This window comes from Ctenocephalides felis, unplaced genomic scaffold (genome assembly GCF_003426905.1).
Source record: "Ctenocephalides felis isolate EL2017-DRISC unplaced genomic scaffold, ASM342690v1 CF-g0.4_SCAFFOLD_01886, whole genome shotgun sequence".
NCBI classification, from domain to species: Eukaryota; Metazoa; Arthropoda; class Insecta; order Siphonaptera; family Pulicidae; genus Ctenocephalides; species Ctenocephalides felis.
The window spans coordinates 1,766,523-1,794,384 of NW_020538040.1; the positions used below are offsets into that span (position 1 = coordinate 1,766,523).

The 27,862-nt window shown below is 30.2% G+C and overlaps 1 protein-coding gene across 3 annotated transcripts in view; it reads right to left on the reverse strand.

Annotated features, from left to right (window-relative positions):
• The window catches only part of LOC113378854 (choline/ethanolamine kinase), a 51,093-nt gene extending 33,981 nt beyond the window's left edge, over nt 1–17,112 (reverse strand). For all 3 annotated transcript variants that reach the window (XR_003367228.1, XM_026619477.1, XM_026619478.1), the window contains exon 1: nt 16,929–17,112. The gene's annotated coding sequence lies outside the window, so the exon portion shown is untranslated. The remainder of the gene's footprint in view (nt 1–16,928) is intronic.
• Between the last annotated feature and the right edge of the window lie 10,750 nt (nt 17,113–27,862).

The window sequence follows — 27,862 nt, forward strand, 5'->3', positions numbered from 1 at the left end:
CAATTTATAAAACTTTGTCACTTTCAAATTTGTCTTGCACATATTAACTTCAAATATCAATACCCTAGTTTTAAAAATTTATATCGTCTATATTATATATAGTTAAGGGCTGGAATTTTAGTATCTTATTCCTAAAAGTATATACTATAAGTGTACATACTTAAATTTTATTGTTTCTTAAGAAATTAGTAAAGTTTTTGACATAATTCTAAAATTTTGTCCGCCAATGGAATCACTTTGCAAATAAAATATTCTCGTTTTTAAGAATTTATACCGGCTGTACTATATATAGTTAAGGACTGAAATTTTAGTATAGTATTCTTAAAAGTATATACTATGAGTATACATTTATAGAATTTTATGTTTTCGAACAAATTATTAACGTTTTTGACATTTTTGTAAAATGACATGAAAATTTATGTAATGACGGATGCTTGCGCATCGGGCGGGAATATGGATAAAATATAAATAATTATGTCGCCATCTAACAGTGTGCTTTTACAAATAACCAAAACCTGGTAGGGACACTTTTTGATTTGCTATTTTGAGCTTTTAATTTTATTCTTTATTTTTATGTAAAATATAGTTGTTAATAATACATGGCTGAGGCAACATCAGCGTTTCAATTAAGTTTATAATAAAATTTATATCGTCTGTATTATATATAGTTAAGGGTTGAAATTTTAGTATGTTATTGCTAAAAGTATATACTACAAGTGTACATACTTAAATTTTATTGTTTTTTAAGAAATTAGTAAAGTTTTTGACATATTTCTAAAATTTTGCATATAAAATATTCTCGTTTTTAAGAATTTATACCGGCTGCACTATATATAGTTAAGGACTGAAATTTTAGTATAGTATTCTTAAAAGTATATACTATGAGTATACATTTATAGAATTTTATGTTTTCAAACAAATTATTAACGTTTTTGATTTTTTTGTAAAATGACATGAAAATTTATATAATGACGGATGCTTGCGCATCGGGCGGGAATATGGATAAAATATAAATAATTATGTGCCCATCTAACGGTGTGCTTTTACAAATAACCAAAAATGGTAGGGGCCCGCCATTTTGAGCTTTTCATTTTATTCTTTATTATTATGTAAAACTAATTAATAATACATGGCTAAGACAACATCGACGTTTTATTTGAGTTTATTATACAATATATATGTTACGTTAATTGAGAATAAGTCCATAAAATTATTATAATCAATCAATCAAACAATTTTTGTTGCCATGCAACAAAGTACAAAAATGAACTCCATCTTATCTTTGCAGACTTTTCAATTTCCTCGCGCGGAATTCTTGCCTGATAAGCAAATTTTATTTAAAGATAAGCATTTGTCTAATTATTAACTGTAAGATAAGACAATAAATAATCACGAGGAAATTATTTTGTAGAGAATCATTATTGTGGGCGTGGAAATCACAAGACGATAAGAGATAAGATAGATAAGAGAGTTGTTATGTAATATTATTAGTTGGGGATAAACAAATTGTATTTAATTGCGCCGGATGAAATATATAGAGTAGATTTATCATAGGCCTATAATATTTTAAGGACTTTTTTAACATTTTTAAAGTTTAATCAACGATTGAACCTGAAGTTGTTTGATGATTTTGGTAGATTTTGAAGATTTTGAAAGATTTATCCCTTTGTTTTTAAGATTAGGTTTATCGAAATTTGATTATAAATGTGAGACAGAATTCAGACTGATATTGAAGATGAATTTTCTAGAAGTATTACCTAATCGGGTACGACTTTTTTAGTGTTGCCACATATTAATTTGTAGTATTTAAGTTTCTTATAATTTATTTCCACTTTTGTATAGTTAATATTATGAGAAATATTTATAACTGTTAATTTGTATACATGTAGTATTTACTTTAATTTACTTTAACAAAAATTTATAAATACGATGGTATATGTATTGTATTTGTTTTGGATTTTTCAACAATAAAACACTTATAAGACTTATCAGTTGAAGGTAAAGTGTGTTTATTTAATACAATTTTCAAGTTCTTTATAATTCCAAAAGACGGTCGTTTCAGATAACGTATACATTTTCTGGTATTGATTTCAAAGTTTTAAATTGATATTAATGTCGCAGGTATGATTGAAATCGTCGCATTTTTTCGTTATCGATCATTTGTTTATATAATAATGTCTGTAATGTTATGTCTATAATGTGTGCGATTCGAATTAGTTAATTACAATTTGCATTTGCAATTTTTGCACGTACTGCAATTTTATGCGAATGATTTTATCGACTACAAATTGATTAAATTGTATTTTATAATAAAATTTGCGGTTTTAGCATAAACGGTGTGAATGTAAAATAGTTTTTTTATGCTTTATAGTAAATTAAATCATCTACAATTTTTTATAATGTAAATTGTGTTAACATCAATATTTTATTAATTGTAATGCAATTTCTAGAAAAATATTCATATATGTACATATGACTATGTTCAAGATGTTTAGAATAGATAAGGATGTAGATAATATTGTGACGAGAGGGGTTGAAGCCCCCTTCTTGGGGTATGCAATGGCTGCCAAGTATTATATTCTAGCCTTGCAACCCCTTACGAAGGGCTTACTTCAACACTCCAATCGCCCGCTAAAGTACCTGTAATTACCTGTGGGGGTTAGTAGCTACTATACGAATGAAACCAAGATTACTTTCATAACTAAATCTATTAAAATAATTAATAATACATTCCGCATGTATTTGTGGAACATGACCGTACTTGCATACGGTCATGTTCCCTAACTAATACCACTTATTCTTATATCATGGTATATATGCTTATATGGGGATGTGAGGGGAGAATAGCTACCGCTTATAATTTACATTATCTGACCTTTAAGCTGGACCTGTCTTGTTGCACAACACACACACCACTAACACTAACGTATCCCAAGGCATTCGCCTATGGGATACGTCTTCGTTGGCTCTAACTTCTTAATTGCCAGGATCTCCGGAGCGTCTCTCTGATGGACCCCAAGAACCAATGGATAGTTAGGGGTAGTGGTAGGGATGGTATACCCTGGGGGTTGACGACCATCAGGCGACAATAATTATCAATACGACGATAATTATGATTATCGTCACACGCCCCCCTGTCACACCAGAGCCGCCCCCGGCTCTAAAAATTGTTGCTACTTCCCAACGATGTTTGAGGTCCCCGTAGCGGTATCCATAATTGTTGGCCGCACGTCCAGAGCCTGGTTCACTTGATATGAATTTGAACGTAGACTGTAGTTGTGGGTGTGTGTCTTCAGTAATTGTGCTTTCGGTCAGATATATGTCGTCTTCGGTTCTTAACTAGCTATTCCCCCATTTATTAATAAAGAAGTTTGATAGACAACAAACAAAAAAAGAAATCGATAACAAACATGACAAATATTCAATAAAAAGAAATATAAATCGACAACCATAATCTTCAATACAAACATCATAACTAAATATATATATGGGTCAATTTGACCTTCAACTAAACTTAATTAATTTTGTTTTCTAATAGTTCGTGTTTTAGAAAGAAAAAAAACTGTACTTATATGAACTTCAAACCGCGACGTTATTCAAATTTAACACGAAAGAAAAACTAGCATTTATGCATAATGTTACAATACAGAAAAAAAAGAATTAACGTTGAAAAATTAAGATGTTACCAAAAAGAGAATGTTTTCTTGTACAGTTTTTTTTTCGGAGCACGCTATCTTGAAAACAAACCTAACCTATGTGTGTGTGCTGTTCCCTACTTTCTTGGTTGTAGTATTAGTTATTATGAAATATACGTAACCCGAAATCTAAGTTAGTTCGCCAGAATCGATGAGCCCGATGATATGGACAATATGGAGTAACGCGTGAAAAAACATAAAAGAATAGCTAATGTGACGATGAACAATAAGAAAAAAATTATTTACTATTAATTAAACTAAACTCGATTGCTTAAATCACTAGATGACTAACGAGCGCGACATTTACAGTAATTCAGTCTCTACTGGTGTGATTGCCCCCCAAATACAAGACCACAGATGGGGGCTAAGATCTAGTTATCCTTCTTGCTCCCCCCGCAGCGCCCCATCCATAATAACACTAGACCGACCGCTTATGCCCACCCAAAAACAATGGCACTTACAATCACCTGTGTAAGCGGGACACACCCAGAGTTCCCCAGCTCGGCACAAGGGCCCTCGAAGGTTGCCCCCTTCGCGGGGAAATGGCGACGTGCGACCTATGGCGCCATTCCAGTCTCACTGAAGGTACCTTCGCAAATAATCCTATAATTTCATACAATAATTGTCACATATATTCAACGGCTGCGGGTTTGATTAAGGGCGGTTTCCCCGATTGAAACCGTACGCGTCCATCGATTCGGGCACCTCAATGGTCCTCGCTCGTGGACAACTGGGCCCAGCTTTAAACAATAATATTCTTATATTCGCATAAAACAAAAAAAACGTAAATCCGATATGGCTCCCGATATCAGTCTGCAGACTTATATTTATACTATTTATGTTGCAACAACCTACTCTCCACAAACAAAAATCCCGATATAACTTTCCTGCAACATGACAACTAAATATCCTAACATATTCTAAAACTTAATTCTACAACCTATCTAAGGGAGGGGGAGGGGAATCTTAAAACTAAACCTTATATTATTATTATATTTAAAAAAAAAAGTAAATGATTTTTTTCTCAATCATATACTTCTACGCCGAAGAAATCTTTTACTCTACAAAAATGAATCGTGTCATATCAATCTAACTACTTATGAAACGAGTCCGGTCGTTTCATGAGACAGCGTTACTGCTTGTCCCTGCCGCTCGGACTAAAGCTACGTCCACCGACGGTCGAGCTGCCTACAGTATATTCATATACAAAAAAAAAATTGAAAAAGGACTATTGAAAATTAAAAAACACGATCCTTCAGTTTATATATTCATTTATATAAACTAACTCATACTTATACTTGATTCTGAACATCAAGTTTGCCCTATCTCTACTACTCCGTACATACTTGTTTCCTTTATCAATTTCCTCATTTCATTAACTCTATTTGCCATATCGGACCCCTTAATCAGGATTGGGCGGTCAAAAACACGAGCCAATAACTATTGACGAGACAGAATTAAAGTATTTTCAATAAAAATAAAATCGTATTTTGTCCATATAAAAGGGCGTCACGAAAATTAAACAACACGCCGACGGTATAAACGCGGTAATACACTACAAACGTTCGTTTGGTTTGATTTACGGTGACATTATCAATAAACAAAAAAAAACACGACGAAAATAATAGTTTACATCTAATCATTCTCATACTTAACATAAAACTATTATACTTGATACATATACAATCGGGTGCCATAACATAATTAACTTTTTTTTTAAAATTGCCCTCTATACTCTTATTACCTTCAACGCCTTGTAACATAGGCCATAAACTCTATCCGTAAACCAAACCAAACCTTTCGCGACGTACGGCTAAAAAAAAAAACGACACAACGATATATACATATATAAAACAAAACATTATTCGAATATATTAAAGTGGCGAACAAAACGGATAATGCAATAATGATAAATAGGATAAAAACAGTAAAAAGTGACGAAGTTACGCGTATGATAGAAAAACTAAGTGTTATGAAGTAAAAAAAACATTAAATTTAATAAGAATTAGACAAATATGGAGAAGAGAAAAAAAAACTACTAGTTCGAAAATAAAAACAGCGAAAAAAAAGTGTCACTGGCCGTTCTAGCTGTATGACGCACACAACTAGAGCGTTTATCCAACCGTCGGGTACAGGTCCGTACTTGGCAAGACCGAGTGAAACCCTTACCAGTGTCCCTGCGCCCGCAGAGATATGACTTCTAAAAGACACATTGTGCCTGCAATCTGCTCTAATTAACGAAGGTTGGCTAGTCCTTTCGTTACCGTGCCGCATACGATGTATAACTAGACTGGTCGCGATAGCCGTTGTGATCGTTATGCAAAGAAATCATATCCCAATCCTATCATTAGTAGGATCGGTCGGATAAAGCCGCGAATAGAGCACCAGACAATGGTGACCCGGCAGAACTGAGGCCAACATTAGTACGCGTAATAATAACAAAAGAAAGAGAGAAAATATTTAAAAAAAGAAAAACATTATCAAAAATCAAATTATTAAAACTAATAATCATAATCAAAATTATTAAAACTAAATCATTATTGCATCATCTTACAAAAAAAAAAAACACGAAAATACACGACGTTAAAATATAAAAAAAAAAACTATACTAATACTACAAACCAATTACTCTATACCTACTTATAATACAACAATCCAGCTGGTCAGATATGAATAGCATGCCTATGTTTCAACTATTTGAAAAAAAAAAAAAAGTCCTTGTTAAACTAACAAATCCGAATCGGCACTGTCTGCCTGGCTCAAAAAACTTTGACTCTCTGCACGCGTTTCGTACGCGCCAAACATCTCACCCCGTGAGTTTCTCAAAATTCTTACACTTTTACACATAAGCACGCTAGTCTTTATGCTAATTCTCCCCCGTAAAATTACTTAAAAATAAAACCAACGATAATAGCAATTTGTTAAAACTTGTTAAATTGCTAATCCTACGCTTGACTACCAAAAGTGACAAAAAACTTGACTTGTTCGGATAACTTTCAAAAACTTTTAAACTGATTAATTTATTATAAAATAATTTTCAACTTAAATTAAATTTTTCTATATAAAATAAAAAGTAAAAATTCTTATCCTATGAATTTAGTTGAAAAAAAAGTTAACAAATTATTTAGCTAAACTCTCATAAGAGTTTAAGTAATTTACCAACAATAACATAAAAAAGAAAGACACAAATTCTTATCTAGGAAACAATTAACTTATTTAAAAAAATCCTAACTATTTAATCTATATAAGTAAAGAAAACTTAATATTTTTTCTACAACTTTCTTGGTCTAAATAATATTCAGAACTAATAATTAAAAAAAAAAATCACAAATAAGAAACAGACTTTTTTTCTAAATTTATGGTAGACCTTAACTTAATTAAATTATCCTAACTATTTTAATAATAGCGCGTAAAAAGTGAAAAGTAATCTTGCCTCATTCGTCTTTAAAATCGAGAAATTTGGTAATTACAGGGTTTGTTAACAACCGCGAATAAAAAAAAACTAAATCAAAAATAAATGAAAACCGCTATAATTATTTGTGTTTATCTGTACTTATATCCGTACTTATGTTTAAAAATATTGTTAAAAATGACAACAAAATGCATTATGCGCGCGAACATTTTCAAACCGTTTAACAATCACTGGGTGTGAGTATGAAATTTTGCACTTGTACGCCATGCCTGTGTCGCGCACAGGTCAGGTCAAAATCACTGAAAAAAGGATACTTGAAAGTTAAATTTCTCCGAAAAATGGCCATGTGTTTTGCGTGACCGCGCGTATGTGCGCTAGAGTGTACAATATTTGAGCTTACTAGAAAAAATATATTCGACTATTGGAATATTATTTTAGAAAATTAAAAATATTTTTGTGGATATATTATCGCGATTTTTATAATAAAAAAAATAAAATGAAGTAAAAAAATTGCACTTACTACATCTACGATTATGTGAAAATATAATTTTTTATTTATTTATTTTTTTTATTGCTTACTATTCAAACATAATAATGTAATAATTTGTAATACTGTAAAACAAAAATGGGGAGAAAAAAAAATAGAATTAAATTAATAGAGCAAGAATTAAAATTGAATTCGATTAAAAAAAAATACAATTTTGTTATTTTATAAATTTTATTCTATTGAATATTCAAAACTATTTGCAACGCACCAAAAAAACGCAAAAATTATAATAAAGTTTAACAAATCCATTAAAATACAACAACTAATAAAGTTTCACACTCACGCCTTATTTAAAATCAAATCAATGATTTATAATTTCAAAATATTAGGATACGCGCGCTTTTAAGGAACAAAACTACAGATAAACACATGTAGCAATACACATACGAAAATACACACACATAAAGAAATTGCGCGACGTTTAAAATTTGATTTATTTCTATCAACTTCTATAAAAATTACGAACGCATTAAAAATACAACCGAAACACGTAAACAGTGGGAGCTACTCGCTTGGTTTTTTATTAAGTATTATTAAATATAAAATAAAAATTTGTAAGTTGGGGATCGAATGCGTTTTCACCATTGTGACGAGAAGGGTTGAAGCCCCCTTCTTGGGGTATGCAATGGCTGCCAAGTATTATATTCTAGCCTTGCAACCCCTTACGAAGGGCTTACTTCAACACTCCAATCGCCCGCTAAAGTACCTGTAATTACCTGTGGGGGTTAGTAGCTACTATACGAATGAAACCAAGATTACTTTCATAACTAAATCTATTAAAATAATTAATAATACATTCCGCATGTATTTGTGGAACATGACCGTACTTGCATACGGTCATGTTCCCTAACTAATACCACTTATTCTTATATCATGGTATATATGCTTATATGGGGATGTGAGGGGAGAATAGCTACCGCTTATAATTTACATTATCTGACCTTTAAGCTGGACCTGTCTTGTTGCACAACACACACACCACTAACACTAACGTATCCCAAGGCATTCGCCTATGGGATACGTCTTCGTTGGCTCTAACTTCTTAATTGCCAGGATCTCCGGAGCGTCTCTCTGATGGACCCCAAGAACCAATGGATAGTTAGGGGTAGTGGTAGGGATGGTATACCCTGGGGGGTTGACGACCATCAGGCGACAATAATTATCAATACGACGATAATTATGATTATCGTCACAATATGCTCTATCTTTTTTCCGCACTTTTAATAATTATTGTTGATGTTCATAGAGGCGCTTAAGTAGTCGCAGGTTATCGCGTCTTTTTAGGTAGAATGTTCTTATTTTATTTTTTTTAGAGTTTCTTTTCTTAGAGTCAATCTCTCTGATCCTTATCATAAGTTCCTTGTCAGTAGAGTTTTATATTTAAGATTTCTAATAGTTTGCTTGCTTGCTGATCTTCAGTTTGTTCGTCAGTAGAGTCATAATCCATCTCTTAAACTCGTATAGAGACTTTCTGTTTACTTTGCTCGTCAGTAGAGTCTCTTTTTTCTTTCTATATATTTAATTTGCTCGTCAGTATAATCCCTTTTGTAATTTTCTCTCTAGATTTTTATTTTGCTCGTCAGTAAAGTCCCTTTTCTAATCTTATATCTAGATATTTAATTATCTCATCAATAAAGTTCTTTTTATAATTCTTCATAGAGATTTTTAAACTGCTCGTCAATAGAGTCCTATCTCCAATTTTCTATTTAGACATTCAATTTTGGTCGTCAGTCCCTATTTCTAATTTTTATTAAAATATTTAATTTGATTTTTTTATTTTTCATAAAATACTTTTGTAATTTTGGATTAAAAATTGAAAAAATTCACCAAGCTAAGCACCGTCTAAGCGCCACTCTGGTACATTAATTTAATTAATAAATTATGTACAAATAAATAATATATAATTATTTTAAAAAAATGTGAAATTTCTTATTGATAAGAATATAATTAATTATGAATGTCAAAATTTAAAATAATTGATAATTATTGACTGATAATTATATTTAATTTTTTAAAATATATCATGAAAAATATCATCTTTGCTAAATTTTTGAAAAAAATATAAAAATTTGGAATTTGAAATACACGCTAAGTCAATTAACAAATAAATTAACAAGAAATAAATAATATATAATTGATTGATTAAAATAATGCATTGATAATTATATTAAGATTTAAAGAATAAATATTTGGAATTTGATATACGCGCTAAAATGATAAGGAAAAGTTAACTTCTCGAAAACAACTTCAAATAATAAATTAAGTACAAATAAATAATGTATAATTATTTATTTCAGAAAATGTACAAATGTTTATCCAAGTGCGTTTAGACTGTTTATGTACTGGAGCACTTTTTCAATTTTGTGAAAACGAAAACTATTGAAAAATGTGAAAATGCCGCCAAACTGAGCACAGTATAAGTGAAAATGTCGCACAGAATTATTTGCGAATGCGTTTAGACTGTTGAACGATTTAGGTAACTTTTTTTTTTTTTTTTTTGAAATTGAATTCGAAATGAAATGACGATTGTTAATGTTCTTCTGGAGATAAATTGATTTATGATTTACATTTGATATGCTCAGATATAACAATAATATAGCAAAAACAATGAAAGTTACAGTATTTGTAATAATATATTTGAAAACGTTTGAAATTTCTTGAATATTTTATTACGATACGGGAAGTTCCAGCAATTTGCCTTAAGGCACGATGCCATGCACCACTAGTTCTATTTAGTACTTGAAGAATGTTTGTAAACTTTTCGATTGTTTTCTCACATGCATTTTTCTATGATAAAATATCCTTCACACGTTTTAGTCATTCTGAATACATTGTTGCATCTTCAAGAGATTAAATCACATTTCGAAAATAAATCACAAACAGCTGAATTGTTCCAAGAAACAACAAACCGCTAACCTTGAATAATATGCATTTTTAATGCATTCTACAAACGTGCATTGTTGAACAAATATTATATATGGAATCTGTTTGTTACGTAAAATGTACAATTGTGAAAAACTTTACGTCAGCAGAAAAAGATAAGTCGAAACTGTTGTATAATGAAAGTAGATAAAAGCATATTACTACTGTTGAATTTTAAGATTTCTTATTTGAAAATTTTAATAATAAACTAGTAGGGTGTATGGCATCGTGCCTTAAGGCAAATTGCTGAATATTCGAGAAATTTTAAACGTTTTCAAATATATTATTACAAATACTCTGTAACATTCATTATTTTTGCTATCTTGTTTGTTATGTCTGAGCAAATTAAATGTAAATCAATCATAAATCAATTTATTTCGAGAACATTAACAATCGTCATTTCATTTCAAATTCAATTTCAAAAAAAGAGTTGCCTAAATTTACACAAAATCAAAAAAGTGCTCCAATATAGTCACAGTCTAAACGCATTTGCATATAATTCTGTGCGACATTTTCACTTGTACTGTGCTTAGCTTGGCAGCTTTTTCACATTTTTCAATAGTTTTATCATTATTAATTACGGCTTGCTTATGAATAAATAAATAAATAAATGCCATTTTGAAGTGAAAATTACGAAAATTAACCAGGCTAAGCACAGTCTCAGTGACAACCCGGTACAAATGTTTTCACAAGCGCGCTTAGATTTTGACTTTACGGGAACATTTTTTCAATTTTGTGAAAATTATTGAAAAAAAAAGAAAATTCCGTCTATGCACAGTCTACGGAACAACCTGGTACAAATGTTTTCACAAGCGCGTTTAGATTGTTACTTTACCGGAGCACTTTTCAAATTTCATGTAAATTATTTATGAAAATTGCATTTTGAGTTTAAAAAAAAAATCGAAAAATGATCCATACTCGGCACGGTCTAAGTGACAATCTGGTACCAATATTTTTGCAAATGCGTTGAGATTGTGTCTGTACCGGAGCACTTTTCAAATTTTGAGAAAATTATTGAAAAAAATGAAAAACGAGGCAGTCTAAGCACAGTCTAAATAACAACCCGGTACAAATATAAATTAGACTGTTACTGTATTGGAGCAATTTTCAAATTTTACATAAATTATTATAGAAATTATTTTAGTTAAAAAAAGTCGAAAAATGATCCAAACTAGGCACAGTCTAAATAACAACCTGGTACAAATTTATTTGGAAGGTTGTTCAGATTATTACAGCACTGGAGCAATTATCAAATTTTATGTAAATTATTTATAAAAATTACATTTTCAAAAAAAAAGTTGCTAATTTACACGAAATTGAAAAAGTGCTCACGCATAGTCACAGTCTAAGTCGCATTAGCAAATAATTCTGTGCGACATTTTCACTTATACTGTGCTTGGCTTGGCGGCATATTTACATTTTTCAATAAAATTAGAAAAGTGCTCCAGTACATAAATAGTCTAAACACACTTGGCTAAACATTTGTACCAGAGTGGCACTTAGACTGTACTTAGCCTGGGTGATTTCTTGAATTTTTAATCCAAATTCACAAAAATATTTTTGGAAAATTAAAAAAAAATGTAATAATTTTCCATTTATCCTCAAAAGCAATTGTTTTATCAATACAAGCAGAAAGTTTTTTAGATCATTCAAATCAAAGGACGTTTAGTTCACTCAAAAGCAATTTTTGCACATTTAGTTCTGTATCTCCGTAACTGCTGGACCTGCCCTTGCCCAAAACTGATCAGCACATGTCTCTATCAATAGGAATCGAATGTTTTTGGAACAATCAAATCGGTTAATCCGTGCGCCCGAAATCGTCGATGAAAAATTGTCTTCACACATGTTCAGAAACAATGCTAAAATGTTCAGAAACTCTGAAACGTGAAGATATACAAAACTTTTCATTTACGATTCTTAGCCGATTACTATAACTTACCCTACAAAAAGTTAACTAGAAAATGCACAAATTTCAAACTCACAATCTTAAAATAAGAGCATATTTCTGATTTGTCATAGTAACATATGAGTGAAGTTAGATTTTATGTGTCAAACGCCGGATCGTGCAAATACATATGCATTTAGAAAAGTTTTTAGTACCATTTTATATGAGACAGTTAATTTATAATGTTGCCATATAGCATAAAACATGTGATCGAGAATAGCTATTACACATATTGAACGAAATAAGTTTGAATTTGCCTTAAGGCAAGTTGCATGAACTAAATCTAAGCTCCACAGAAGCTGCTGTTAATACTAGAAATATATTTAGTTTGATAGAGGTTAGAGGTAGGAGTCCATGTCTCTGATCCTTAAGGAATGTATCTAAGAACTCAAATGCTTTCTAACTTTGTTTTATATATTATTTACTACTGCAACATTTATTTATCACTAAGTCCAAAGTACAAACGGAAAGATTTGCATAAAATTTGCAACATTAGTTAGTTAGTTGGTCTATTTTTGCTTACAATTAGCATTGTTGCGCATGCAAATAAGATAAGATAAAAAAAAAGATAATGGAAAAAATGACCCAGATAACTCTTGAACGAAATGAATAATGAATTATTCAGCACGCAACAAATGTTATTAGAATCGCTATTGCAAAAAACGGCTGTGCCGATTTCAAAAATTGATTTGGCAAAAATATTGGACACATCGTGGGAAAAGATTGTGCACTGAGAAGTCTATAGATACTCTGTAATTTAATTTTATATGCTGTCGAACGTTGAACCAGTCGTGGCAAATATTTTTTTATATCGATTTCAAAATCTCATAAACACAATAATAATAAATAAAATCGATAACGCCTGAATTAGCCAATTATAATTCCATTACTATTATTTATTACTTTATAATTTCAATGTTGTTTATATTTTTATTAAAATGCAAAATGGCGCATTACGAATGCCTTTGCCTTTGCTATTGACGAAACGAATATTTTGAGAACATAATAATAATATTATTATTATCGCGGATTTTATTGTTCGAGGAATTCGATTCGCCTCCGTACGAAAAACATAATGAATGACGATTGTTGTTTTTGTTGACAAAAGAACATGTCTTCAACGGAAAGAAATAGTACATTACATAGAAAATCATAGTAAAAAACCTTAAAAAAAACCGAACACATTACGAAAATCATAGCAAAAACCTTTGTACCATTAAAATGATATAGGATTGTGTACCATATTAATTTAACTTTATTCTAATACCGATTTTTATTTGTCTTTTGCCATATTTCAGCGTACCGATTTGTTGTAGGGTATTATAATAATAAATAATAACTAGATTATATAATTTTGAGCAAATTTGTAGAGTACATCATTCATATTAAACGAACGTTTTAAAAGTTATAAGAGATGCAATAAATAAATGCACGAGCGAGTCGAGTCGAGTCGATGTCGATTCGAATTCGCTTCGTACTATATATAGTACAGTGGGTCAAAAAGACCCATTATGATGTCATATAGTGAAAAAGCATGTTGGGTATCAAATGAAAGGTTTCGACGAGTACATTACGAATATCATACTTAAAGACCCTAAAAATCAATAGGGTTCCGTACATCATATACAACATACAATATAAACAATAATTGTAGTTTCTCAAATAAGTTTTGAGACTTGCTTTTAACTACATTTTCAAATGTAACAATTTATTCTACAATCTTTATTTAATATATATTATTTTATTCTATATTTATGTTCTATATTTATTAATATAAATTTAGGTTTCATAAAGATCCGAGTGCTTTTGTAGTCGTCAACAAATTGTTTATAAATAAATTCCTACTGTTCAATTATCAATTATTAATCTTGTAACATAAACATTCATTGTCTGTAGTTTAAACAGTTGTTTAATACAATAAATAAATAAATGTATCATTGTGCAATTTTGCATAGAATTGCATCATTCTTCACAATATGCAATATTCAATTTTTCTACAATTTCATACAAATAAATATGTGAACGTATATATTTTAATTATAATAATGAATGTTTATGAATTGCATTTTTAATAAGTAATAAACATCTAATATTTATTTATATCACAATAACTGTTGTGAATTTACCAAGTTTGAAAAAGTTAGTAAAAGCTTTGAATATTCTATTAATTTATTAATTTAACATATCTATTAATTTATTAATTTAATAGAAATATTTAAAAGTAAAATTCGAGATATTTAAATAAAACGGATTTAGATATGTCTTATGTTTAATTATTAATTTTTAATAATGTTGTAAAAAATAAGTAAACTCAAGTATCTAAAGTTACAAGAATAAAGTGAAATTGTACACATTGTCTTGTATTTTAACTATACAAAATATATTATTTTTGAGCAAAAATTTGTTATGTTTGAAAATATATAATATCAGTAATAATATTTTAAAATTTTTCATATTAAATATTTTTTTAAATTAAATTAATTACTATTTTACTAATTAACTTCCCGTAGGGTTAGTTATTGTAATCGTCCAAAAATCAAAATTGAAAATTTCGGCATTTCTCGACGTTTTGAAGGTTTCTGAACATTTTACTGGCATACCCCAAAAAAGTGATTTGTATGTCCGCATTTTTTTGTCCACGTTTTCGGGCGCACAGATCAACCGATTTGAATGGTTTAAAAAACATTCGATTCCTATTGATAGGGAGATGAGCTGAATAGTTTTTAACAAAGGCAGGTCTAGCAGTTCCGAAGATACGGAGCAAAAAGTGCAGAAAATAGAAATCGAGTTTTTTGAGAACGTATCATCCGATTTGTATGATCCAAAAAACATTCAGTTCGGAATGACGGGGACAAATGGTGATTAATTTTTGGCAAAGGCAGGTCCAGCGGTTTCGGAGATACAGAACTAAATGTGCAAAAAATGGCAGTTTTTGAGTGAACTAAGCGTCCGATTTGAATGATCTAAAAAACTTTATGCTTGTATTGACAAAACAATTGCTTTTGAGATTAAAAAAATATTATTTTTTTTTTATTTTTTATAACATATTTTTGTAATTTTGGATTAAAAATTGAAAAAATTACCCAGGCTAAGCACAGTCTAATCGCCACTCTGGTACAAATGTTTACCCAAGTGCGTTTAGACTGTTTATGTACTGGAGCAATTTTCCAATTTTGTGAAAAACTATTAAAAAATGTAAAAATGCCGCCATGCTAAGCGCAGTATAAGTGAAAATGTCGCACAGAATTATTTGCAAATGCATTTAGACTGTGACTATACGGGAGCATTTTTTCAATTTTGTGTAAATTAAAATTAATTAGGCAACTATTTTTTTTTGAAATTGAATTCGAAATGAAATGACGATTGTTTATGTGTTCTGGAGATAAATTGATTTATTTATGATTTACATTTGATTTGCTCAGATATAACAATATAATGCAAAAATAACGAAAGTTACAGTATTTATAATAATATAATTGAAAACGTTTAAAGCCATACACCACTAGTTTTATTTTTTAACTCAAAATGTAATTTTTATAAATAATTTACATAAAATTTGAAAATTGCTCCAGTACAGTAACAGTCTAAACGCACCCGCAAATATATTTGTATCGGGTTGCTACTCAGACTGTGCTTATATCCCTCATTTTTCATTCTCAAAATTGAAAAAGTGCACCCATACAGTCACATTTTAAACGCACTCATGAAAACATTTGTACCGCGTTGTCACTTAGACTGTGATATGTTAGATATGTAATACATTTGCACAAAATTGAAAAAGTGCTCCCGTAAAGTCACAATCTAAACGCACTTGCGAAAGCATTTGTACCGGGTTGTCACTGAGACTGTGCTTAGCTTGGTTAATTTTCGTAATTTTTACTTAAAAATGGCATTTATTTATCTATTTATTCATAAGCAAGCCGTAATTAATAATGATAAAACTATTGAAAAATGTGAAAATGCCGCCAAGCCAAGCACAGTATAAGTGAAAATGTCGCACAGAATTGTTTGCAAATGCGTTTAGACTGTAACCATACGGAAGCACTTTTTCTATTTTCCGAAAATTAGGCGACTATTTTTTAAATAACAAGATAGCAATAATAATAATGCACTTTCATTATTTGTTTATTTTTTTTATTATTTTCATTTCAGCATTTGTAATAATAAATTTGAAAACGTTGAAAATTTCTCGAATATTTCATTGCTGTACGGAAGTTCCAGCAATTTTCCTTAAGGCACGATGCCATACACTACTAGTTTTAAATTAAATTAATTTCTGTTTTACTAATTTTTATAATAGTCCTGGACGTCACGCAACCAAAACCACACGCACACATAACCCACAAAAAACCTTTCATCACACCTTACTTAAAAACTACAAAATAATTACAAAAAAAGCATAATTACATTATCAAATCCTTGGTAAAAACAAAAATCCACTTCTTCGTCTCCAATCAGCACAGTTCAAGTCCAAAAAATAATAAAAAACCTTTTACAAATTAAAATAAAATGTCTTTATCACGTTTAAAACACACACTTCACACTGGAGGATAAAAGACACAATTTTACTTGCAATTACATCACAAACACCGGGATAAAATAGTTAATATAAATATTATTTGATTTAAATATATCTATTATATTATTATTACGATTGTCCTTTATCTTATTGTCGTTTTATAATAAAATCAATACAATAAAGTAGTATTAGGAAATATTTTTGACTAATATGACGGACGCAGTTGTTGCCCGTGAAACGCTCTCTGACTCAGTGGAAGGCGAGTGCGCGCGCCGCACGCTTTTATAACACTAGGCCCGGTGACGATAGGTGAAATAGTGGGGGGAATGCGGATTTCGATACTGGGTTGAGGGTTTAGATCGATGTTAAGGAAATATATGGTATTATGCCAAATATTAAATTTTGATAAATTAAGATATGATGTGTACAATTATATTTCGTTTGTGTTATATAGTAGTTAATTCAGTGGCTCGTATTTTAAAACCCTTGTAACTTTTAAATAGTTTGTCCAAAATGAGTCTTTTTTTAATTTTCTGTATCTAGAAGTTTGATTTGCTCGTCAGAAGAGTCCTTTTCTAATTAATTTTATATATATTTATTCAGCTAGTTAGTAGAGTCCCATTCTATGTTTTATTTCAATATTTGCTCGTCAGTAGAGTCCCTTCTTTAATTATCTTTGTATATACTATATATATAATATAAGACAGTTAAATTTGTTAAAATATCATAAAATAACCTAAAATTTGTTAAATAAAATAATCATATTGTAAAAGTATTGTAAAGCTTATTAGAATACTTATTAAATTTTTAAAAAAATACTTGCAACAAATAAACTAGTTATATTTAGAAATAATTAATTTTAACTGAATATAAATAAGACTAGAGTAAATAAATTAAATGCTAAATAAATAAGTAATAAAATAGCTAATAATTAATTAAATTATATTAAATCTATAAAATATTGACTTAAACCTTATTATAATATTATTATACCGACGGCTTGTAAAATAGAGTCCCATTCTATTTTTTATTTAAATATTTAATGTGCTTGTCAGTAGAGTCCCTTTTCCAATTTTGTGTCGAAATATTTATATTTGCTCGTCAGTAGAGTGCTTTTTTCTAATTTCCTATCTAGATATTTAATTTGCTCGTTAGTAGAATCCCTTTCTAGCTAAAAATATCTTTCAATTTAAATATTTGATTTACTCGACAGTAGAGTCCTTTTCTTCTTGCCAATATTTAGATATTTATTTTGCTTATCAGTAGAAGTCCCTTTAGTTACTAATTTAAGAGAACTAGGAATTTTAACTAGAAGTTAAAGAGTCCCTTTATATTACTAATTTAAATATTCAGTTTGTTCGTCAGTAGAGTCCCTTTCTAATTACCAATTTAAATATTCTGTTTGCTTGTCAGTAGAGTCCCTTTTCTAATTTGCGTGTCAGTAGAGTTCCTTTTCTAATTACCAATTTAGATATTTATTTTATCCGTCAATAGAGTCCTTTTCTGATTATCAATCTCGATATTTTATTTGCTAGTCAGTAAAGTCCATTTTCTAATTGTTTTGTACCAATTCGGATATTTCCTTCATTTGTATTTTATAGTAGTTAGTTCAATAGCTCGTATTTTGTAACTATTGCAACTTTTGAATAGTTTGTCCAAACTAAATAGAATATTCGGGAAATTTATTCAAAATTAAATTGTCTATAATATAATTCCAAAATTTAATTAAGATATCATCTAGTGCATTAATAAAAGGTGAATCACTGGGTTTTTCTTTTAAAACTCTATGTTGTTTGTCAAACTAATTACTCAATGTGTTTCTATTGAGACAGATTGTAATTTATAGCAAAATAAAAAAACAAATGTCTATCATATATTTTAGGGTTGTGGCACCATACAATAACTCGTCATGCTTGAAAATCGCATTGAAAATAATCTTTTGCTGAAAATACTATTTGAATGAAACTATTTCTGTTTGTTGAGTTTTTTAATTCAGTTTATTAACACACTTTAAAGGACCAATAAAATCTTTACTAATATTTAACCTACTGTACTGTTTATAGTTCACAAATTGCATCTTTTGTAATTTTCCAACTGTTCATCCAAATTGAATTAAATATTCGACAAATTTCTAGAAAATTACTCAATCTACAAATGTTGAAAATTGCTTCGGCCGTTAACAAAAGAACTCTTAAATGCAAACTTAATTATAATGTAGAAAATACACAAACTGAACTTGTATGACAACTAGTGGGGTGCATGGCATCGTGCCTTAAGGCAAATTGCTGGAACTCCCGTACCAAAAATTATTATTTTCTTAAAAACGATTTTGAAGCATTTTTGAAAAACAATTATTTCGAAAAAGAAACTATAAAAATCACCGACTTTTTGTTGAAAAATTTATTTTGAAATATTTTGAAAATTCAGAACTTTTTTTCAAAGCAATCGTACTGCTAACTGCTTAGAGAAGAAATATCGAAGTGCGTAAGCGCCGCGCCTCCGTCTAACGGATAAACATTGGTACGGAACCCATAGGAATGTTAACAAATTGTATACTTATTGTTAAAATCTCTATAAATTATCTGATAATTTGATGTGCATATGTCTAATGATCATTTTTGAACGCCAGATGGCATTTTTTTTTACTTTTTTTACTAGATCTCCGAAACCGCTAAACCTGCCTTTATGAAAATTTGATCAGTTCTTCTTGACAAGTAAAATGATTTTTGAATTATTAAAATCGAACGCTCCGTTCTCTTAAAAACTAAATTACCATTTTTGGCACTTTTTGTCCCGTATCTTCGGAACGGCTGGACCTGCCTTCGCCAAAAACTAACCAGGTCGTCTCCTTATCAATACAAATCGAATGTTTTTTGAATTATTCCAATCGGTTGATTTGTGTTCCCGAAATCGTCGACGAAAATTTGTATCCGCATACACATACATACACGCACACACACACACATACATCCATTTTTTCTAAGGTATGCCAACATATTCAGAAACCTTAGAAACGTAAACATATATAAAAATTTTCACTTTCGATTTTTTTGCGATTACTATAACTTACCCTACGCGAAGTTAAATAAAAAAAAAGAACTAAAATAAGCTCGTCAGTAAAGTTCTTTTCTAATTTTCTATATCTAATTTAATTTTAATTTCATATCTAGAGTTTATTTGCTAATTATCTATTTAAATATTTAATTTGCTCGTCAGTAGAGTTCCTGTTTTTATTTATATTATCTAGGTTTTTAATTTGCTCGACAGTAGAGTTCATTTCTAATATTTTATTCAAGATTTAATTTGCTTATCAGTAGAGTTCCTTTCTAATTATTCATTTAAATACTGAATTCTATTGAACTCGTCAGTAGAATTCTTTTCTGATTATCCATCCCTATATTTGATTTATTTGCACTATACTCTTACACTATGATATAAATATCGATATTGTAGGAATTAAGTGTAAGTGGCGTTTTGCCTTCTGGGCAAACTGACCAAAAATAGAAAAGAAACTCTACTGATGAGCAAACTAAAATTATCTTTAAATCATACGTAGAATCATCTAAAGCCAAAGCATTCAAAATATTTTTATCAAAATCTAATACGAGCGTTCTTCTTATCATTTTGCTCGTTAGTAGAGTTCTTTTTTTTAAAGAAAGACAAAATTTTAAATCAAAACACCTGAAATTCATAATCCGACAGTATAATTTAAAACGAGCCATGTTTTCTTATTCTAGATATCTTTTTTATTTAGCTCGTCAGTAGAGTTCAAATTTAGTTAAATATCAAACAGATAAAATAGCAATAAAATAGTCTTTTATTAGCACTAGTTCGATATAAAATCGTTCGATAGAAAATACTTTGTCATCGTTTAATCATATGCAACCGATAACGATAATTTCTTTAATTAATTAAAATTCTTTTAATTAGTCACTTAAAGATAAAGATAAAGATAAGCACGGTGATTGGATTTTACAGTAGCACTTGTTAAGATAATTGTGATAAATGGATTAAATAAAACAAATCATTGCAATCTACAACAATGTCGACAATTAATTCAAGTTAATAAATACAAGTATCTTTACGTTCCCAGACTTCCTGATCAATTTTACTGAATCAATCGTCTATCTCCCTTACACACTGTTACCGTACCTCCGTATTCTATGCGCTATCTCTTTTACTCTTCTTATTAATAGCTCGCTTTGTCTCTCTTTTTCCCTATAACTATCGCCATTTATATCAGTCTTTCTCGCTCGCCCAACTTTACTGTTCTTCTTATTTTACACCAATTATAGATAAACTAGTGGGGCGCATGGCATCGTGCCTTAAGGCAAATTGCTGGAACTTCCCGTACCAAAATTTTTTTTTTTTTTTTGAAAAGATTAACATTTTTGAAAAAAAATTACTCTGAAAAAAAATAGATTTTTGAGGAACTATATAAATTTTTGACAAAAACTTACATCTTGTTGAAAAATTTATTTTGAAATGTTTTGGAAATTCTGAACTTTTTTTCAAAGCAATCGTACTGCTTTAAATGCATAGAGACTAAATATCGAAGCGCGTAAGCGCCGCGTCGTCGTCTAACGGATAAACACTTATACTTATTGTTAAAATATCTGATAATTTGATGTGCATATGTCTAATGCCTAATGATTATTGTTGACCGCCAAATGTTATTTTTTTTTTACTTTTTTTACTAGATCTCCGAAACCGCTAGACCTATTTTCATGAAAATTTGATCAAATCTTCATCTTGATAATGCAAGTAAAATGTTTTTTGAATTATACAAATACGGACCTGCCTTTGACAAAAACTAATCAGCACGTCTCCTTGTCAATACGAATCGAATGTTTTTTGAATTATTCAAATTGCTTCATCCCGGTTCCCGAAATCGTCGACGAAAATTTGTATCTGAACACATACAAATGCACGCACATACACACACATACGTCAATTTTCTCTAAGGTATGCTAATATATTCAGAAACCTTTGAAACGTAAAGATATATAAAAATTTTCATTTTCGATTTTTGTGCGATTACTATAACTTACCCTACGGAAAGTTAATTATAAATAAATCAATTTATCACCTCCAGAACATTAACAATCGTCATTTCATTTCGAATCAAATTTCAAAAAAAAAAATAGCTGCCAAATTTCCACAAAATTGAAAAAGTGCTCCCGCATAGTCACAGCCTAAACGCATTTGCAAATAATTCTGTGCGACATTTTCACTTATACTGTGCTCAGCTTGGCACATTTTTCAAAAATTTTCACAAAATTGGAAAAGTGCTCCAGTACACAAACAGTCTAAACGCACTTGGGTAAACATTTGTACCAGAGTGGCGCTTAGACTGTGCTTAGCTTGGGTGATTTTTTGAATTTTTAATCCAAAATTACAAAAAAAATTTTTTGAGAAAAAAATTAGAAACAAATTTTTTTTTTTCCAAAATCAATTATTTTGTTGAAACAGGCAGAGAGTTCTTTAAGTCATTTAAATCGGACACTTAGTTCTCTCAAAAACTGCCATTTTTTTAACATTTAGCTCTGTATTTCCGGAACCGCTGGGCCTACCTTTGCCAAAAACTAACCAGCACATCTCCCTATCAATAGGAATCGAATGTTTTTTAAACCATTCAAATCGGTTGATCCGTTCCCTCAAAAACTCGCTTTCTATTTTCTGCACTCTTTGCTCCATATCTCCGTAACGGCTGGACCTGCCTTTGCCAAAAACTAATCAGCACATCTCCCTATCAATAGGAATCGAATGTTTTTTAAACCATTCAAATCGGTTGATCCGTGCGCCCGAAAACGTGGACGAAAAAAAGCGGACATACAAAACACACACACACACACACACATCCATTTTTTCTGAAGTATGCCAAAATGTTCAGAAACCTTCAAAACGTCGAGAAATGTAAAAATTTTTGATTTCGATTTTTGGATGATTACTATAACTTACCCTACGGGAAGTTAACAAGTAGAGTCCCTATTTACCTTGTAGATAAAATTTTAAGTTTGTTCGCCAGTTGAGACAATTTTTCATATTCTAAGTCGATATTTTATTCTCTCGTCAGTACAAACCCTTTCTATTTTCTAGAAGAAAATTTAACTTTGCTCGTCAGTAGAGTCCCTTTATATACTCCATATCAAAATTAGAGTTAGTTACACAATAATTCTCATATTTTTAAAAGTTTTCTCAAAATCGGGATTCTATATTATTACAGTTCTTTTGTCTTCACCAAAGTCTAGGTTTAATTTGTTCGTGAGTAAAGTCCTTTTTATGATTTTAATATCAAATTTTAAGTTTGCACGTCAGTAGAGTCCGTTTTCTGTTTTTTAGTTTTTTTTAGATTCTGGATTGTTAGCAGAGTTCTTATATTAATTTTTTTAATAAAATTTTAATTTTGCTCGTCAGTAGAGACCTTTTTCTATTTTTAACGTTTATTAAAAGTTTGCTCGTCAGTAGAGTCCTTTTTATATTCTCAACTTTTATATTAAATTTGCTCGTCAGTAGAGTCCTTTTTCTATTTTTAACGTTTATTAAAAGTTTGCTCGTCAGTAGAGTCCTTTTTATATTCTCAACGTTTATTAAAATTTTGCTCGTCAGTAGAGTCCTTTTTCTATTTCTAACGTTCATTAAAAGTTTGCTCGTCAGTAGAGTCCTTTTTTATTTTAAAGGTCATATTGAGTTTGCTCGTCAGTAGAGTCCTTTTTTATATTTTTAACATTCATTATAAGTTTGCTCGTCAGTAGAGTCCTTTTTATATTTTCAACGTTTATTAAAAATTTGCTCATCAGTAGAGTTCTTTTTCTATTTTTAACGTTTCTTAAAAGTTTGCTCGTCAGTAGAATCCTTTTTCTATTTTTAACGTTTCTTAAAAGTTTGCTCGTCAGTAGAATCCTTTTTCTATTTTTAACGTTTCTTAAAAGTTTGCTCGTCAGTAGAGCCCTTTTTATATTTTTAAAATTAATTGTAAGTTTGCTCGTCAGTAAAGTCCTTTTTCTATTTTTAACGTTTATTAAAATTTTGCTCGTCAGTAGAGTCCTTTTTCTATTTTTAACGTTTCTTAAAAGTTTGCTCGTCAGTAGAGTCCTTTTTATATTTTTAACATTCATTAAAAGTTTGCTCGTCAGTAGAATTCTTTTTCTATTTTTGACGTTTATTAAAAGTTTGCTCGTCAGTAGAGTCCCTTTTCGCTTTTTCTATTTTGGTTAGCTCGTCAGTAAAGCCCCCTTTTGTCTTTTTTAATTTCAATTAGAGCTCTTCAGTAGAGTTCTCTTAATCTTTCTCAATAGTGCCACTCTTTTTTCAATCATCTCTTTCCCAATTTTGCTCGTCAGTAGGGTCCCTTTTTATATTTTTTTTCAATTTGTTCGTTAGTAGAGTTTTTTTTGTCTTTTAATTTCAGGCTGGTGTTCACTAGAGCCCTTTTCTTCACTTTTTTCCCAAATTTGCTCGTCAGTAAAGTTCCTTTTTTTTAATTTTGCTCGTTAGTAGAGTCTCTTTTTGTCTTATTTATATAAATTTGTTCTTCAGTAGAGTCCCTTTTTCTTTCTCAACAATGCCACTCTTTTTTCTCATTTTTGCTCGTCAGTAAAGCCCCTTTTTAAACTTTATTTAAATTTGCTCATCAGTAGATTTTTTTTATTTTAATTTTGCTCGTCAGTAGAGTCCCTTTTCGTCCTTTTTATTTTAGTTTGCTCGTTAGTAGAGTCCCTTTTTGTCTTTACTTCAGTTTGCTCGTCAGTGGAGAATCTGTTTTATTTGTTAGATTTTTAATAGAGTTTTTTTTTTTAATTTTACCAGTCAGTAGAGTCCCTTTTCTTCTTTTTTATTTCATTTTGCTTGTCAGTCGAGTCCTTTTTTATATATATTTCAATTTGCTCGTCAGTAGAGTCCTCTTTATCATTTTTAATTTTAGTCTGCTAGTCAGTAGAGTCCCTTTTTGCCATTTTATTTCGTTCCGCTCATCAGTAGAGTCCTTTTATTCTTTTCTATTTCAGTTTACTCGTCAGTAGAGTCCTTTTTTGTCTTTTTTATTTTAGTTTGCTCGTCAGTAGAGTCCCTTTTTGTCTTTTTACAAAAAAGTAACAAAATTGAGAAAATTCTATAACATTATTATATTATATAAAACTCAACTAAAACCACCTTTAGGGACTCTACTTACAAATACAAAAATGACAATTAATTTAAATGTTGAGAAAAAAAATTAAAAGGGACTCTACTGACAAGAAAATTGAAATAAAGAAAAATAAAGAGACTCTACTGAGGAACCAACTGATATAAAATGAAAAGAAAAAGTAAAATTAATATACTGACAAATAAAATTTAAAAAAAGAAGATGTAAAGTAATTCTACTGACGAGCGAAATTCAAAAAATGTAAGAAAAGAAGACTCTAATGAAATAAAAAGTAAAATGAAATAAAAAGAATAAAGGGACTCTACTAAAGAGTAAAGTGAAATAAAAGGACAAAAGGGGACTCTACTAACGAGTGAAATTAAAAAAAAAACGAAAAAGGGACTCTACTGACGAGCAAACCGAAAGAACAAAATGACTCTACTGAAGAGTAAAATGAAATAAAAAGACAAAAGGGACTCTACTGACGAGCAAATTAAAATAAAAAGACAAAAAGGAAATTAACTGACCTAAACCGAAATGAAAAAGAACTCTACTGACGAGCGAAATTCAAAAAATAAAAGGAAAGGGGACTCTACCGACGAGTAAAATAAAATAAAGTAGGAAAAGAGACTCTTCTGACGAGCAAATTAAAATAAAAAGACAAAAACGAACTCTACTGACCTAAACTGAAATGAAAAAGAACTCTACTGACGAGTGGAATTCAAAAAATAAAAGGAAAGGGGACTAATGACGAGCAAACCGAAATAAAAAGAATGAAAAGGATTCTACTGACGAGCAAACTGAAATAAAAAGACAAAAGGGATTCTACTGATGAGCAAATTAAAATAAAAAGACAAAAAGGAAATTAACTGACCTAAACTGAAATGAAAAAGAACTCTACTGACGAGCGAAATTCAAAAAATGAAAGGAAAGGGGACTCTACTGACGAGCAAATTAAAATAAAAAGACAAAAGGGACTCTACTTACGAGCAAATTAAAATAAAAGGACAAAAAGGAACTCTACTGACCTAAACTGAAATGAAAAAGAACTCTACTGACGAGTGGAATTAAAAAAATGAAAGGAAAGGGGACTCTACCGACGAGTAAAATGAAATAAATGGGAAAAAGGACTCTACTGACGAGCAAATTAAAATAAAAAGACAAAAAGGAACTCTACTAACCTAAACTGAAATGAAAAAGAACTCTACTGACGAGTGGAATTCAAAAAATGAAAGAAAAGGGAACTCTACCGACGAGTAAAATGAAATAAATGGGAAAAAGGACTCTACTGACGAGCAAATTAAAATAAAAAGACAAAAAGGAACTCTACTAACCTAAACTGAAATGAAAAAGAACTCTACTGACGAGTGGAATTCAAAAAATGAAAGAAAAGGGAACTCTACCGACGAGTAAATGAAATAAATGGGAAAAAGGACTCTACTGACGAGCAAATTAAAATAAAAAGACAAAAAGGAACTCTACTAACCTAAACTGAAATGAAAAAGAACTCTACTGACGAGTGGAATTCAAAAAATGAAAGAAAAGGGAACTCTACTGACGAGTGGAATTCAAAAAATGAAAGGAAAGGGGACTCTACCGACGAGTAAAATGAAATAAATGGGAAAAAGGACTCTACTGACGAGCAAATTAAAATAAAAAGACAAAAAGGAACTCTACTAACCTAAACTGAAATGAAAAAGAACTCTACTGACGAGTGGAATTCAAAAAATGAAAGAAAAGGGGACTCTACTGACGAGCAAATTAAAATAAAAAGACAAAAGGGACTCTACTTACGAGCAAATTAAAATAAAAGGACAAAAAGGAACTCTACTGACCTAAACTGAAATGAAAAAGAACTCTACTGACGAGCGAAATTCAAAAAATTAAAGAAAAGGAGACTAATGACGAGCAAACCGAAATAAAGTAGAAAAAGGGACTCTACTGGCGAGCAAATTAAAATAAAAGGACAAAAACGAACTCAACTGACCTAAACTGAAATGAAAAAGAACTCTACTGACGAGTGGAATTCAAAAAATGAAAGGAAAGGGGACTCTACTGAAGAGTAAAATGAAATAAAGTAGGAAAAGAGACTCTACTGACGAGCAAATTAAAATAAAAAGACAAAAAGGAACTCTACTGACCTAAACTGAAATGAAAAAGAACTCTACTGACGAGCGAAATTAAAAATATAAAAGAAGAAGAGACTCTACTGACTAGCAGATTGAAATAAATGAGGAAAAGGACTCTACTGACTGAAAACTGAAAAAGAAAGAATAAACAGAAATAATACAGATGAAAAAGAACTCTACTGACAATTTAAAAGCAAAAAGGGACTCTACCGACGAGAAAGCTGAAATTAAAAGAGAAAAGGGACTCTGTTAGCATCAATTAATAAATTACTAAAGATAAATTGGACTGTACTGACGAGCAAACTAAAATAAAAAAGAACAAAAGAACTCTACTGACAAGCAAAATAAAAAAATGAAAGAAAAGGGGACTCTACCAAAGATTAAACTGAAATGAAAAAAGACAAAAAGAGACTCTACTGACGAACAAACTGAAATAAAAAGAACAAAGGGACTCTACTGACGAGCAAACTAAAACAAAATGTGAAATTCCTACTTTACTGACGAGCAAAATTCTATTTATATTTTTATACCAAAATATATACTGCATAGTACAACAATACAATTATAGCAT